The sequence below is a fragment of the Trachypithecus francoisi genome, unplaced genomic scaffold, assembly GCF_009764315.1.
Source record: "Trachypithecus francoisi isolate TF-2019V2 unplaced genomic scaffold, Tfra_2.0 Lachesis_group15, whole genome shotgun sequence".
Lineage (NCBI taxonomy): Eukaryota > Metazoa > Chordata > Mammalia > Primates > Cercopithecidae > Trachypithecus > Trachypithecus francoisi.
In genome coordinates, this window is record NW_022681460.1 from 100,155,026 (window position 1) to 100,170,277 (window position 15,252).

The following is a 15,252-nucleotide window of genomic DNA, read 5'->3' on the forward strand; positions in this document are numbered from 1 at the left end:
ACTTGAAGTCTTGAAAACAGTGTGATACAATTACTACGGTTCTGACCCTCAAAGAGTTTTCTGTGCAAAATCTTGAGAATCAATAAAGATGGAAGGGAGACACTGGAATATCTTAACTGCAGCCCTCAGAACTTCAGTAACAGCACAACAAATTAAAAACTCATGCCGCAGTATGTCGTCTTCGTGTGTCTTGCAATGAACTGTTTCAGTAGCCAATCCTCTTTCTTAGTACATGAAAGGACAGGGATTTTTGTTCCTGTTGTTATTTTAAGCGTACTGGGGAAAGTGCAGTTGGTAAAATGAAATGGTAGTCAAGCCTACTGCAACAAAGTTAGGAAGTTTGTTGTTTATTATAAACAAATAGCATGTGAAGGTGTACTTAAGATAGATTTTTTATTAATTACTTATTACCTAGATTTTAAATAGACAATCCAAAGTCTCCCCTTCCTGTTGCCATCATCTTGTTAAACCAGCCATTTTATCGAGGCACGTGGTGAGTGTTGCAACATAATGACAAAGATGGCTACTGTGCCTTGTGTTAATTAATCCTACAGTCAGCTAACCTGAAAATGAATGAAGCTATTACTCCTAAGAATTACATTGTAAAGCCCCACCAGTAAAATTTAATTCAAAACATGTGAAACATTACTTTCATGTGGACAGGTACAAATAGGATTAAATTACTGTATTTTTCAGGAGTAAGTAGTTTTCCCTTTCCTAGTCTTCTGTGTACAAGATGTTAATTTCTTTTATTGCATTAAAAAGTCAAATAATTATGTATTTTACTTAAAAAAGTAAAAACACGAACAAAAACAAAATAAAACAAAAGAAAGACAGAAAATAATGACCTAGAGAAAATAGTACAAGTCCCAGGGGACACGAGACTGGAAGTGTCTGTCGTTGAAGAAAATCATCAACCAGAGAAGGCGAAAGAATAGCGGCAGACAGTTGAGGGGCCGTGTCTGTGGTCCCAGAAAATCATCGGCTTGAGAAACTGGTAGGTGTCCCAAGGGACACTCAACTGCAGGTGTCTCTGGTCTCAGAAAATCATCCCCTGGAGACAGCGGTTGAGGTGCCAGAAGACACTCGACAGGAGGTGTCTGTGGTCTCAGAAAATCATTAGCTGGAGAAAATGGTTGAGGAACCAGGGGACAGTCAACTGGAGGGGTCTGTGGTCTTAGAAAATCATCAGCTGGAGAAGGTGGAAAAGGTAACAGAAGACACTCGGGAGGGGTGGGAGAGTGAGGACTCACCATGTAGAAAGGAAGGCGAAGCTTTGAACGCCAAATGCGGTTTTTCTTTTTTTCTTTTTTTTTTTTTGAGATGGAGTTTCACTCTTGTTGCCCAGACTGGAGTGCAATGGTACGATCTTGGCTAACTGCAACCATTTTCCTCCTGAGTTCAAGCGATTCTCCTGCCTCAGCCTCCCAAGTAGCTGGGATTACAGGCATGCGCCACCATGCCCGGCTAATTTTGTGTTTTTAGTAGAAACAAGGTTTCTCCATGTTGGTCAGGCTGGTCTGGAACTCCTGACCTCAGGTGATCTGCCGGCTTCGACCTCCCAAAGTGCTGGGATTACAGGCATGAGCCACTGCACCTGGCCCCAAATGCGTTTTACATTTTCTTCCTATTTGATTCATTTTCATCCCCCAACATAAATATACTACTTTTTCCACTGATAAAAAACAAAATGGAAATTAAATTTGGCCTGGACTTCTCAAAAAAGTCAGCATGATGAGAACATGTTCTAGATAAAACAAAAATGAGACTGGGCATGGTGGTCCATGCCTGGAATCCCAGCACCTTGGGAGGCCAAAGCAGGAGAATCACTTGAGGCCAGGAGTTTGTGACCAGCCTGGGCAACATAGTGAGACCCCATATCTACTAAAAATTTAAAAATTAGCTGGGCATGGTGGTGCATGCCTGTATGTCTGGAGGGTGAGGCAGGAGGATCGCTCGAGCACAGGATTTGGAGGCTGCAGTGAGCTATGATTGTGTCACTGCACTCCAGTGTGGGTAACAGAGTGAGACCCTGTCTCTAAAGAAAAAAGAGAGAAGATGATCAGGACGAGCACAGTGGCTCACGCCTGTAATCCCAGCACTTTGAGAGGCCGAGGCAGGTGGACCATCTGAGGCCAGGAGTTTGAGACCAGCCTGGCCAACATGGTGAAAACCCGTTTCTACTAAAAATACAAAAATTAGCTGGGTGTGGTGGCACACACCTGTGATCCCAGCTACTCGGGAGGCTGAGGCAGGAGAACTGCTTGAACCTGGGAAGAAGAGGTTGCTGTGAGCAAGATTACACCATTGTGCTCCAGCCTGGGCAACAAGAATGAGACTCTGTCTCAAAAAAAAGAAAAAAAAAAATGATGATCAAACACAATGCATCATCCTCCTGGAGCCGTAAAAACCCTAACCCTAACCCAGGAAGCAGGCAGGCCTGTGTGTGAGCTTCCACTCTATTGCTGGTACCACTCGGCTCTGGCAACCCGGAAGGCCACCTTCCCCTGTTACTACTGTGTAAGGAGGAAGGAGCACTGGTTTGCAAGTCAGAAGCCTGGGTCGAAGCCTTTGCTCGGGTTCCTGCTGGCTGTGGGAATGTGGGGTTACCTTTGCCGGCTGGCCTCCTTTCCTACATGTCCAATGCAGGGGTTCCAGTCACATGCATTGGGCACCATTACGTGTCCGAGCTCTGCCAGGATCTAGATAAATGGCTGGGCTCAGGCCAAGGGGCCTTCCTGTCTGGGCAGCGAAAGTAAGAGGAGATGCCAAGGCCCCTGAGCCTGAGTCTGGAGGGGAAGCCATGAGCACAGGGCAGTCCCAGGGCCCAGGAGCTGCCACAGAGGAGCCCACCTTGGTGACAGACACCTGTAGGCTCATCCGTGATGCCCAGTGCCCAACATGAATTGGACAAATGTTTCATGCACGATTCTTTTTTCCCTTCTTGGCTACCTTGAGGACCTTGATTATAATAGTTAGCCTTTTTTTTTTCTTTTTTTTAGAGTGTTGCTCTGTCGTCCAGGTTGGAGTGCAGTGGCAAAATCTTGGCTCACTGCAACCTTCGCCTCTCAGGTTCAAGTGACTCTCCTGCCTCAGCCTCCCTAGTAACTGGGATTACAGGCATGCACCAGTATGCTTGGCTAATTGTATTTTTACTAGAGATGGGGTTTCATCATGTTGGCCAGGCTGATCTTGAACTCCTGACCTCAGGTGATCTGCCCGCCTGGGCCTCCCAAAGTGTTGGGATTACAGGTGTGAGCCATGTGGCCCTAACTTATAATAGTTAGCCTTTTCATGCACCAGGGGCTTTATACTCATTATCTCATTTCATTCATACGAGTTGAAGTCAGCTTATCCCCCATTTCAGAGATGAGGAAACCAAGGCCCAGACAGGTTAGGAATTTGTCCAAGGTCTTACAGCTAGGAAGTAGGATTCAAACCCAGACAGCCAGGCTGTAACACCTAGGCTCTTCGCAGGCTAATGCCCTTCCCAGGGGTCTGGGAAGCCCTGACCTGCAGCCTGTCACCTTTGTTTACCCCCAGCCTCCAGGACATTACATGTGCAGCGGCGTGGGATCCTGGAACTGGCAGGAACTGTGGGTTGTGTTGGTTCCCGAACCCCCATCGCCTATATGAAATATGGTTGCTTTTGTGGCTTGGGAGGCCATGGCCAGCCTCGCGATGCCATTGACTGGTGAGTGCCCAGGCTACAAACTCCTTCACACTCTGGGGTAGTCAAGGCTTATGAGGAAGTACCCAAAACTGAAGCTGGGGTTTGGTCCAGGGAGATGCCAGCATGCGGTACTACTTTGCAGGCAGGCAGAGGCCTCTTGGATAACATGGCCAGTGGGGCCAGATCTTGGTACCAGCTGCCCCTTACCGTGGCCATGATTACATTGCCTTAAAAAATTGGCCAGGAGCGGTGGCTCATTCCTGTAATCCCAGCACTTTGGGAGGCCGAGGCGGGCAGATCACTTGGGGTCAGGAGTTCAAGACCAACCTGGCCAATATGGTGAAACCCCATCTCTACTAAAAATGCAAAAATTAGCTGTGTGTGGTGGCAGGCATCTGTAATCCCAGCTACTCGGGAGACTGAGGCAGGAGAATTGCTTGAAGCCGGGAGGCAGAGTTTGCGGTAAGCTGGGTGTACGACTGTATTCCAGCCTGGGCGACAGTGCGAGACCCTGTCTCAAAAGAAAAAAATAATAATAATATAAAGTGATCAGGTGTGGTGACTCCCACCTGTAATCCCACCACTTTGGGTCGAGGCAGGAGGATCGCTTGAGCCCAGGAGTTTGAAACCGGCCTCGGCAACATAGTGAGACCCTGTCTCTGTATTAAACACATGCACACACACACACACAGACACGCACAAAGGCAGCCAGACTATACACGAGGAACTGCCCTGGAAATCCCTTTGAGTTCTCACAACAATCCCATTTCACAGATGAAGAAACCAAAGCACAGAAATATTAAGTAATGTGGCCAGATGTGGTGGCTACGCCTGTAATCCCAGCACTTTGGGAGGCCGAGGCAGGCAGATCACGAGGTCAGGAGTTCGAGACCATCCTGGCCAACATGGTGAAACCCCGTCTCTACTAAAAATACAAAAATTAGCTGGGTGTGGTGGCAGGTGCCTGTAATCCCAGCTATTCAGGAAGCTGAGGCAGGAGAATTCCTTGAACCCGGGAAGCGGAGATTGCAGTGAGCCAAGATCACACACTGCACTCCAGCCTGGGTGACAGTGCAAGACTCCATCGGAAAAAAAAAAAAGAAACATTAAGTAGCTTGTCTGGAGCCACATAGTTACCAAGACGTGGGAACTGGGATTTGAACCCAGACAGTCTGGCTGGATTCATGCCTACAGCCTCTACACTCTTGCTACTTACTGTGTGAGAAACGCCTGCTCTGTGGAAGGTTGTGGACTGAGATCTTTCCATGACTTCCACTCATTTACCCCCAAGGCTGTTCTTTTTTTTTTTTTTTTTTTTGAGACGGAGTCTCTCTGTCCCCCAGGCTGGAGTGCAGTGGCGAGATCTCGGCTCACTGCAAGCTCCGCCTCCCAGGTTCACGCCATTCTCCTGCCTCAGTCTCCTGAGTAGCTGGGACTACAGACACCCACCCCCACGCCCGGCTAATTTTTTGTATTTTTGGTAGAGACGGGGTTTCACCGTGTTAGTCAGGATGGTCTCGATCTCCTGACCTTGTGATCCGCCCGCCTCGGCCTCCCTAAGTGCTGGGATTACCGGCGTGAGCCACCGTGCCCGGCCCCCAAGGCTGTTCTTAAAGACGGGCGTGACAGTTATGCCCATTTTACAGATGGGGCCCTGAGGCTCAGAAGGGCACGCCACTCACCCATTTCCACAAAGCTATAGCTAGTTAGCAGAGGGCAGAATTCGGCCGCCTCTCCCCTTGCTGGAAGGCTGTGATTGATGCAGAGGTTTTTTGTTGTTGTTGATGCTGTTTGTTTCTTTTTTTGAGACAGGGTCTCGCTCTGTCATCCCGGCTGGAGTGCAGTGGTGCGATCTCAGCTCACTGCAAACTCTGCCTCCAAGATGCAAATGATTCTCGTGCCTCAGCCTCCCAAGTAGCTGGAATTACAGGTGTGCACTACCATGCCCAGCTGTTTTTTGTAGAGGTGGGGTTAGTAGAGATTTGTTTAATAGAGATGGGGTTTTGCCATGGTCTCTACTAAATCCTGTCTCTACTAAAAATACAAAAATTACCCAGGCGTGGTGGCCTATGCCTGTAGTCCCAGCTACTCAGGAGGCTGAGGCAGCATAATCGCTTGAACCTGGGAGGCGGAGGTTGCAGTGACCCGAAATCGCGCCATTGCACTCTAGCCTGGGGTCTCGCTTTTGCGCAGGTTAGAGTGCAGTGGCACAATCATAGTAGCTCACTGCAGCCTCAAACTCCTGGGCTGAAGGGAATCCTCCCACCTCAGCCTCCCAGGTAGCTAGGACTATAGGCATGTGCCATCATGGTGAGCTGATTTTTTTGTATTTTTATTTTCTCAAGACAGAGTCTTGCTCTGTTGCTCAGGCTGGAGTGCAATGGCGTGATCTTGGCTCACTGCAACCTCCACTTCCTGGGTTCAAGTGATTCTCCTGCCACAGCCTCCCGAGTAGCTGGGATTACAGGCGTGCACCACCACGCCTGGCTAATTTTGTATTTTTAGTAGAGACAGGGTTTCACCATGTTGGCCAGGCTGGTCTTGAACTCCTGACCTCGTGATCCACGTGCCTCAGCCTCCCAAAGTGTTGGGATTACAGGCATGAGCCACTGCTCCTGGCCTGGTGAGCTAATTTTTAAATTTGTTATAGAGACAAGAGAGCCAAGAGTCTCCTTACGTTGCCCAGGCTGGTCTCGACCCCCTGGCCTCAAGTGATCCTCCCATCTCAGCCTGCCAAAGTTCCGGGATTATAGATGGGTGCCACTGCACCCCGCCTTTAAGGAGGGTTTCATTATAAACCTGCCCTGAAGGGAAGGAATCCGATTTTATGAGCGGGTGTAGCCTGGGGAGGCCTGGATGACCTCCAGAGGCAGGGGCTTGTGCCTAGGATGAGACCTAAGAGACAAAAGGGCAGACAGGAAGTTGCCCCAGGCAGAGGGTACAGTGTGGGCAAAGTCAGGAAGTGGCAGGGCTTGGATCACTCCAAGAAGAAAGAGGAGTCCTATGTCATGGGAGCTTGAGACCCAGACAGTGAGGCAGACAGGCAGGGACCAAGCTTGGGCACAGCCAGAGAGGCAGGACAGGGCATGGTGGGGCCAATGGAATCATTACCCAAGACAGGGATTTTCAGGGAAGCAGCTTAGACAAGAGCAGGCATACAGTAGCTCCCACCTGTAATCCCAGCATTTGGGGAGGCTGAGGTAGGAGAACTGCTTGAGCCTGGAAGTTTGAGACCAACCTAGGCAACATGGTGAGACCCCATCTCTTTTTTCTTTTTCTTTTTCTTTTTTTTGAGACGGAGTCTTGCTGTGTCTCCCAGACTGGAGTACAGTGGCGCCATCTCAGCTCACTGGAAGCTCCGCCTCCCGGGTTCATGCCATTCTCCTGCCTCAGCCTCCCCAGTAGCTGGGACTATAGGCTCCCGCCACCACGCCCAGCTAATTTTTTGTGTTTTTAGTAGACACAGGGTTTCACCATGTTAGCCAGGATGGGCGGATCATGAGGTCAGGAGATCGAGACCATCTTTGCTAACACGGTGAAACCCCATCTCTACTAAAAATACAAAAAATTAGCTGGGCGAGGTGGCGGGCGCCTGTAGTCCCCGCTACTTGGGAGGCTGAGGCAGGAGAATGGCGTGAACCCAGGAGGCGGAGCTTGCAGTGAGCCGAGATCGCGCCACTGCACTCCAGCCTGGGCGACAGAGCGAGACTCTGTCTCAAAAAAAAAAAAAAATTAAATGTGAAAGTGGTTTAGTAGGAAAACCATCATAGGTGATTATTTCCCTTAGAAGATAAAGCAAAGAGGCTGGGCAAAGCAGCTCACATCTATAATCGCAGCACTTTGGGAGGCAGAGGCGGGGGGGATCACTTGAGGTCAGCAGTTTGAGACCAGCCTGGTCAACATGGTAAAACTCCATCTCTACTAAAAATACAAAAATTAGCCAGGCGTGGTGGCGTACGTCTAGAATTCCAGTTACTCGGGAGGCAGAGGCAGGAGAATAGCTTGAACCAGGAGGTGGAAGAGGCTGCAGTGAGCCGAGTTCATGCACTCCAGCCTGGGCAACAGAGCAAGACTCCGTCCCCCGCCAAAAAAAAAGAAAAAGTAAAACAAAGAAATGGACCAAGCACAGTGGTTCATGCCTGTGATTACCAAAATTTTGGGAGGCCGAGGTAGGAGGATCACTTGAGCTCAGGAGCTTAAGACCAGCCTGGGCAACATAGTGAGACCTCTACAAAAATACAAAAAAACGCAGCCAGGTGCGGCAGTACTGTAGTCCCAGCTACTCGGGAGGCTGAGGTGGGCAGATCACTTGGGCCCAGGAGGTCGAGGCTGGCATGGGCCAACATCACACAACACTGCACTCCAGCTGGGGCAACAGAGCAAGACCCTGTCTCAAATCAAAAAAAAAAAAGGCCCGGGCGTGGTGGCTCATGCCTGTAATCCCAGCACTTTGGGAGGCCGAGGCGGGTGGATCACGAGGTTAGGAGTTCAAGGCCAGCAGGCCAAGATGGTGAAACCCCGTCTCTACTAAAAATACAAAAATTAGTCAGGCATGGTGGCAGGTGCCTGTAATCCCAGCTACTCAGGAGGCTGAGGCAGGAGAATTGCTTGAACCAGGGAGGCAGAGCTGCAGTGAGCTGAGAATGTGCCACTGCACTCTAGCCTGGGCAACAGAGCAAGACTCCATCTCAAAAAAATAAAAAATGTTTAAAAATTAAAAAAAAGAAAAGAAAAGAAAGAAAGAAATGCAGACACCTTTCCAGGCAGCGGTCTCATTCAGGAATGTGAATCAGAACCACCTGTGAAATTTAAAATAAAAGCCAAGACTCACAGCACCAGCTTCTGATTCTCATTGAGAAAACCCAATGAGAGCTAGCCATGCAAACGTTACAGATGTCCCCTACCTCTGCTCCTGGTGCCCACCATAGTGGGTGCTTTTGGAGCCAGGCCCCCTTTTCCAGGTCAGGATATCCACCTTCCCGCTGCTGTGAGAACGGGTGGCCAACAGCTCACAGCTGCCTACTTTCTCCAAAGAGCTGCCCTGAGCAGAAAGGAGCCAGGACCACCGCTGTACTCTTTCCAGCCCCTCCCCCCTAGAACCAATGACTGATGGACAAGGCGTCAGAAAAGGACATCTCCTTGGTCTCAAGCTGGGACCAAACTCTGCAGAGCAATCCATGCCCCAGAGTGCCTGGTGGGATCAGGCTGTAGCGACCTTCCAAGTGAGACCCAGCCCTGAAGCTCCCCTGCCTTCTTCTGCTCCCTGACACCCTCTGTCCCAAGGGCACCTGAATCCCTGTCTCAGACTCTCCTTCCACTGTACCCAACTTCAGATACCACCCAAAGAAGTAATGCTATAAAGCGTACAAGTGGTAAAATGTAGAAATTAAACAGGTGTGCTTTTCTATTAACCACGCCCTCACAAACAGCATCTGGCTTTACAAAAACAAACACTTAGAGTTATAAGAACAAAAGGGAAACGTACTTCACCAAACCCAAATTGAACGCCTTGCAAATAAACCAATTACGCTAAGTGCTAAATGACATGGCAGCAAATTACTCATATAAGGAATTGTTTTCAAGTTTGCTAAACTATTTTAATTCTTTCAATCTAAAGCCTTAACAAAGACAAGCAGCACTAGCTGTTTCCACCCTTTGATTATGATAAACCTCATGTCGACTTCATTCATAAAATGCTAACCATATTAAACAATCCTTCTGTGGAATCTGTCCCACCACAAGCTTGAGTTGCTGTTTCTTCAGCGTCTTCAATATCCTGCCGGGATGCATTCACCTATAACAAAGGGGGAAAAAAAGAATAAAAGGATTTTAACAATACAAGTATGTTACTTTGGGATGGAAATTCATCTGATATAAACACGTTCAAGGTGTCCAGATTAGTGCCTTATATCGCACTCCAACACAATACACAATTATGGGGCAAGCCTGTAAATTGACCTAGGTCATGAAGGAATTTAAATATAATAAACCAAGCCCCTTTTACTACCTATTTATATAAAATCGACAAGAACTATCACATGATGCTCTACGCCAGGTAGCCTCAACAAATTCAGCATTTATTTTAGCTCTGATATGGTCTGGTTCTGTGTCCCCACCCAAATTTCATCTTTTTTTTTTTTTTTTTTTGAGGCAGAGTTTCACTCTTGTTGCCCAGGCTGGAGTGCAATAGCAAGATCTCAGCTCACCGCATCCTCCGCCTCCCAGGTCCAAGCGATTCTCCTGCCTCAGCCTCCCAAGTAGCTGGGATTATAGGCATGCGCCACTGTGCCCAGCTAAGTTTGTATTTTTAGTAGAGATGGGGTTTCTCCATGTTAGTCAGGCTGGTCTCGAACTCCCGACCTCAGGTGATCCACAAGCCTCAGCTCCCCAAAGTGCTGAGATTACAGGCGTGAGCCACTGCACCTGGCCCCAAATCTCATCTTGAATTGTACTCCTATAATTCCCACACGTTATGAGAGGGACCAGTGGGAGATAATTTGAATCATGGGGTCGGTTTCCTCCATACTGTTCTCGGGATAGCGAATAAGTCTCATGAGATCTGATTACTTTCATGTGGACAGGTACAAATAGGATTAAATTACTGGATTTTCAGAAGTAAGTAGTTTTCCCTTTCCTAGTCTTCTGTGTACAAGACGTTAATTTCTTTTATTGCATTAAGAAATCAAAGAATTATGTATTTTACTTAAAAAAGTAAAAACACCAACAAAAACAAAATAAAACAAAAGAAAGACAGAATATAATGACCTACAGAAAATAGTTCAGGTCCCAGGGGACACGAGACTGGAAGTGTCCGTCGTTGAAGAAAACCATCAACTGGAGAAGGCGAAAGAATAGCGGAAGACACTTGAGGGGCCGTATCCGTAGTCCCAGAAAATTATCGGCTTGAGAAACTGGTAGGTGTCCCAAAGGACACTCAACTGCAGGTGTCTTTGGTCTCAGAAAATCATCCCCTGGAGACAGCGGTTGAGGTGCCAGAAGACACTCAACGGGAGGTGTCTGTGGTCTCAGAAAATCATTAGCTGGAGAAAATGGTTGAGGTCCCAGGGGACAGTCAACTGGAGGGGTCTGTGGTCTTAGAAAATCATCAGGCGGAGAAGGTGGAAGAGGTACCCAAAAACACTCGGGTGGCGTCTGCAGTGACTGAAAATCATCAGGCGGAGAAGGTGGAAGAGGTGCACAAAGACACTCGGGTGGCGTCTGCAGTGTCTGAAAATCATCAGGCGGAGAAGGTGGAAGAGGTGCACAAAGACACTCGGGTGGCGTCTGCAGTGTCTGAAAATCATCAGGCGGAGAAGGTGGAAGAGGTGCCTGAACACACTCGGGTGTCGTCTGCAGTGTCTGAAAATCATCAGGCGGAGAAGGTGGAAGAGGTGCACTAACACACTCGGGTGGCGTCTGCAGTGTCTGAAAATCGTCAGGCGGAGAAGGTGGAAGAGGTGCCCGAAGACACTCGGGTGGCGTCTTCAGTGTCTGAAAATCATCAGGCGGAGAAGGTGGAAGAGGTGCCCGAACACACTCGGGTGGCGTCTGCAGTGTCTGAAAATCATCAGGCGGAGAAGGTGGAACAGGTGCCGAAAGACACTCGGGTGGCGTCTGCAGTGACTGAAAATCATCAGGCGGAGAAGGTGGAAGAGGTGGCCAAAGACACTCGGGTGGCGTCTGCAGTGACTGAAAATCATCACGCTGAGAAGGTGGAAGAGGTGGCCAAAGACACTCGGGTGGCGTCTGCAGTGTGTGAAAATCATCAGGCGAAGAAGGTGGAAGAGGTGCCGAAAGACACTCGGGTGGCGTCTGCAGTGTCTGAAAATCATGAGGCGGAGAAGGTGGAAGAGGTGCACAAAGACAGTCGGGTGGCGTCTGCAGTGTCTGAAAATCATCAGGGGAGAAGGTGGAAGAGGTGCACAAAGACAGTCGAGTGGCGTCTGCAGTGTCTGAAAATCATCAGGCGGAGAAGGTGGAAGAGGTGCACAAAGACACTCGGGTGGGTCTGCAGTGTCTGAAAATCATCAGGCGGAGAAGGTGGAAGAGGTGCACAAAGACACTCGGGTGGCGTCTGCAGTGTCTGAAAATCATCAGGCGGAGAAGGTGGAAGAGGTGCCCGAAGACACTCGGGTGGCGTCTGCAGTGTCTGAAAATCATCAGGCGGAGAAGGTGGAAGAGGTGCCGAAGACACTCGGGTGGCGTCTGCAGTGTCTGAAAATCATCAGGCGGAGAAGCTGGAGGAGGTGCCCGAAGACACTCGGGTGGAGTCTGCAGTGTCTGAAAATCATCAGGCGGAGAAGGTGGAAGAGGTGCACAAAGACACTCGGGGGGCGTCTGCAGTGTCTGAAAATCATCAGGCGGAGAAGGTGGAAGATGTGTCCAAAGACACTCGGGTGGCGTCTGCAGTGTCTGAAAATCATCGGGCGGTGAAGGTGGAAGAGGTACCCGAACACACTCGGGTGGTGTCTGCAGTGTCTGAAAATCATCAGGCGGAGAAGGTGGAAGAGGTGCCCGAAGACACTCGGGTGGCGTCTGCAGTGTCTGAAAATCATCAGGCGGAGAAGGTTGAAGAGGTGCACAAACACACTCGGGTGGCGTCTGCAGTGTCTGAAAATCATCAGGCGGAGAAGCTGGAAGAGGTGCCGAAAGCCACTCGGTGGCGTCTGCAGTGTCTGAAAATCATCAGGCGAGAAGTGGAAGAGGTGCACAAGACACTCGGGTGGCGTCTGCAGTGTCTGAAAATCATCAGGCGGAGAACTGGAAGAGGTGCCCGAAGACACTCGTGTGAAGTCTGCAGTGTCTGAAAATCATCAGGCGAGAAGGTGGAAGAGGTGCCCGAACACCTCGGCTGGCGTCTGCAGTGTCTGAAAATCATCAGGCGGAGAAGGTGGAAGAGGTGACCGAGACACTCGGCTGGTACTCTGTCAGTGTCTGAAAATCATCAGGCGGAGAGGTGGAAGATGTGCCCGAAGACACTCGGGGGCGTCTGCAGTGTCTGAAAATCATCAGGCGGAGAAGGTGGAAGAGGTGCCCGAAGACACTCGGGTGGCGTCTGCAGTGTCTGAAAATCATCAGGCGGAGAAGGTGGAAGAGGTGCCCGAAGACACTCGGGTGGCGTCTGCAGTGTCTGAAAATCATCAGGCGGAGAAGGTGGAAGAGGTGCCCGAAGACACTCGGGTGGCGTCTGCAGTGTCTGAAAATCATCAGGCGGAGAAGGTGGAAGAGGTGCACTAACACACTCGGGTGGCGTCTGCAGTGTCTGAAAATCATCAGGCGGAGAAGGTGGAAGAGGTGCCCGAAGACACTCGGGTGGCGTCTGCAGTGTCTGAAAATCATCAGGCGGAGAAGGTGGAAGAGGTGCACAAACACACTCGGGTGGCGTCTGCAATGTCTTAAAATCATGAGGCGGAGAAGCTGGAAGAGGTGCACAAACACACTCAGGTGGCGTCTGCAGTGTCTTAAAATCATCAGGTGGAGAAGCTGGAAGAGGTGCCGAAAGAAACTCGGGTGACGTCTGCAGTGTCTGAAAATCATCAGGCGGAGAAGGTGGAAGAGGTGCACAAAGACACTCGGTGGCTCTGCAGTTCTGAAAATCATCAGGCGGAGAAGGTGAAGAGGTGCACGAAGACACTCGGGTGGCGTCTGCAGCGTCTGAAAATCATCAGGCGGAGAAGGTGGAAGAGGTGCCCGAAGACACTCGGGTGGCGTCTGCAGCGTCTGAAAATCATCAGGCGGAGAAGGTGGAAGAGGTGCCCGAAGACACTCGGGTGGCGTCTGCAGCGTCTGAAAATCATCAGCGAGAACTGGAAGAGGTGCCGAAGACCTCGGGTGGAGTCTGCAGTGTCTGAAAATCATCAGGCGGAAGAAGTGGAAGAGGTGCCGAAAGACACTCGGGTTCGTCTGCAGTGTCTGAAAATCATCAGAGGCGAAGGTGGAAGAGGTGCACAAAGACACTCGGGTGGCGTCTGCAGCGTCTGAAAATCATCAGGCGGAGAAGGTGGAAGGTGCCCGAAGACACTCGGTGGCGTCTGCAGCGTCTGAAAATCATCAGGCGGAGAAGGTGGAAGAGGTGCCGAAGACACTCGGTGGCGTCTGCAGCGTCTGAAAATCATCAGGTGGAGAAGGTTGAAAGGTGCCCGAAACCTCGGGTGGCGTCTGCAGTGTCTGAAAATCATCAGCGGAGAAGGTGGAAGAGGTGCCCGAGACACTCGGGTGCGTCTGCAGTGTCTGAAAATCATCAGGCGGAGAAGCTGGAAGAGGTGCCCGAAGACACTCGGGTGGCGTCTGCAGTGTCTGAAAATCATCAGGCGGAGAAGGTGGAAGAGGTGCCCGAAGACACTCGGGTGGCGTCTGCAGCGTCTGAAAATCATCAGTGGAGAAGGTGAAGAGGTGCCCAAGACACTCGGTGGCGTCTGCAGTGTCTGAAAATCATCAGGCGGAGAAGGTGGAAGAGGTGCCCGAAGACACTCGGGTGGCGTCTGCAGTGTCTGAAAATCATCAGGCGGAGAAGGTGGAAGAGGTGCCCGAAGACACTCGGGTGGCGTCTGCAGTGTCTGAAAATCATCAGGCGGAGAAGGTGGAAGAGGTGCCCGAAGACACTCGGCTGGCGTCTGCAGTGTCTGAAAATCATCAGGCGGAGAAGGTGGAAGAGGTGACCGAAGACACTCGGGTGGCGTCTGCAGTGTCTGAAAATCATCAGGCGGAGAAGGTGGAAGAGGTGCCCGAAGACACTCGGGTGGCGTCTGCAGTGTCTGAAAATCATCAGGCGGAGAAGGTGGAAGATGTGCCCGAAGACCGGGTTGGCGTCTGCAGTGTCTGAAAATCATCAGGCGGAGAAGGTGGAAGAGGTACCCGAAGACACTCGGGTGGCGTCTGCAGTGTCTGAAAATCATCAGGCGAAAGGTGGAAGAGGTGCCCGAAGACACTGGGGCGTCTGCAGTGTCTGAAAATCATCAGGCGGAGAAGGTGAAGAGGTGCCCGAAGACACTCGGGTGGCGTCTGCAGTGTCTGAAAATCATCAGGCGGAGAAGGTGGAAGAGGTGCACAAACACACTCGGGTGGCGTCTGCAGTGTCTGAAAATCATCAGGCGGAGAAGGTGGAAGAGGTGCCCGAAGACACTCGGGTGGCGTCTGCAGTGTCTGAAAATCATCAGGCGGAGAAGGTGGAAGAGGTGCACAAACACACTCGGGTGGCGTCTGCAGTGTCTGAAAATCATCAGGCGGAGAAGCTGGAAGAGGTGCACAACACACTCGGGTGGTCTGCAGTGTCTGAAAATCATCAGGTGAAGCTGGAAGAGGTGCCGAAAGACACTCGGGTGACGTCTGCAGTGTCTGAAAATCATCAGGCGGAGAAGGTGGAAGAGGTGCACAAAGACACTCGGGTGGCGTCTGCAGCGTCTGAAAATCATCAGGCGGAGAAGGTGGAAGAGGTGCACGAAGACACTCGGGTGGCGTCTGCAGCGTCTGAAAATCATCAGGCGGAGAAGGTGGAAGAGGTGCCCGAAGACACTCGGGTGGCGTCTGCAGCGTCTGAAAATCATCAGGCGGAGAAGCTGGAAGAGGTGCCCGAAGACACT

The 15,252-nt window shown here is 50.4% G+C and overlaps 2 long non-coding RNA genes across 3 annotated transcripts; one reads left to right on the top strand and one right to left on the bottom strand.

Moving 5' to 3' along the window:
• Window positions 1-8,387: 8,387 nt before the first annotated feature.
• Window positions 8,388-10,869, bottom strand: LOC117097627. The gene is made up of 2 exons (XR_004443009.1): window positions 10,439-10,869; window positions 8,388-9,467 (listed from the first exon to the last, which is right to left on the bottom strand). It is a non-coding gene; the product is annotated as an uncharacterized LOC117097627 (long non-coding RNA).
• A 3,029-nt stretch (window positions 10,870-13,898) lies between these two features.
• Window positions 13,899-14,816, top strand: LOC117097626. Of its 2 annotated transcripts, none has more exons than XR_004443007.1 (3): window positions 13,899-14,057; window positions 14,121-14,261; window positions 14,650-14,816. It is a non-coding gene; the product is annotated as an uncharacterized LOC117097626 (long non-coding RNA). The 2 variants fall into 2 exon arrangements; XR_004443008.1 differs by having other exon boundaries at window positions 13,902-13,992; window positions 14,650-14,815.
• The last annotated feature ends 436 nt before the right edge of the window (window positions 14,817-15,252 follow it).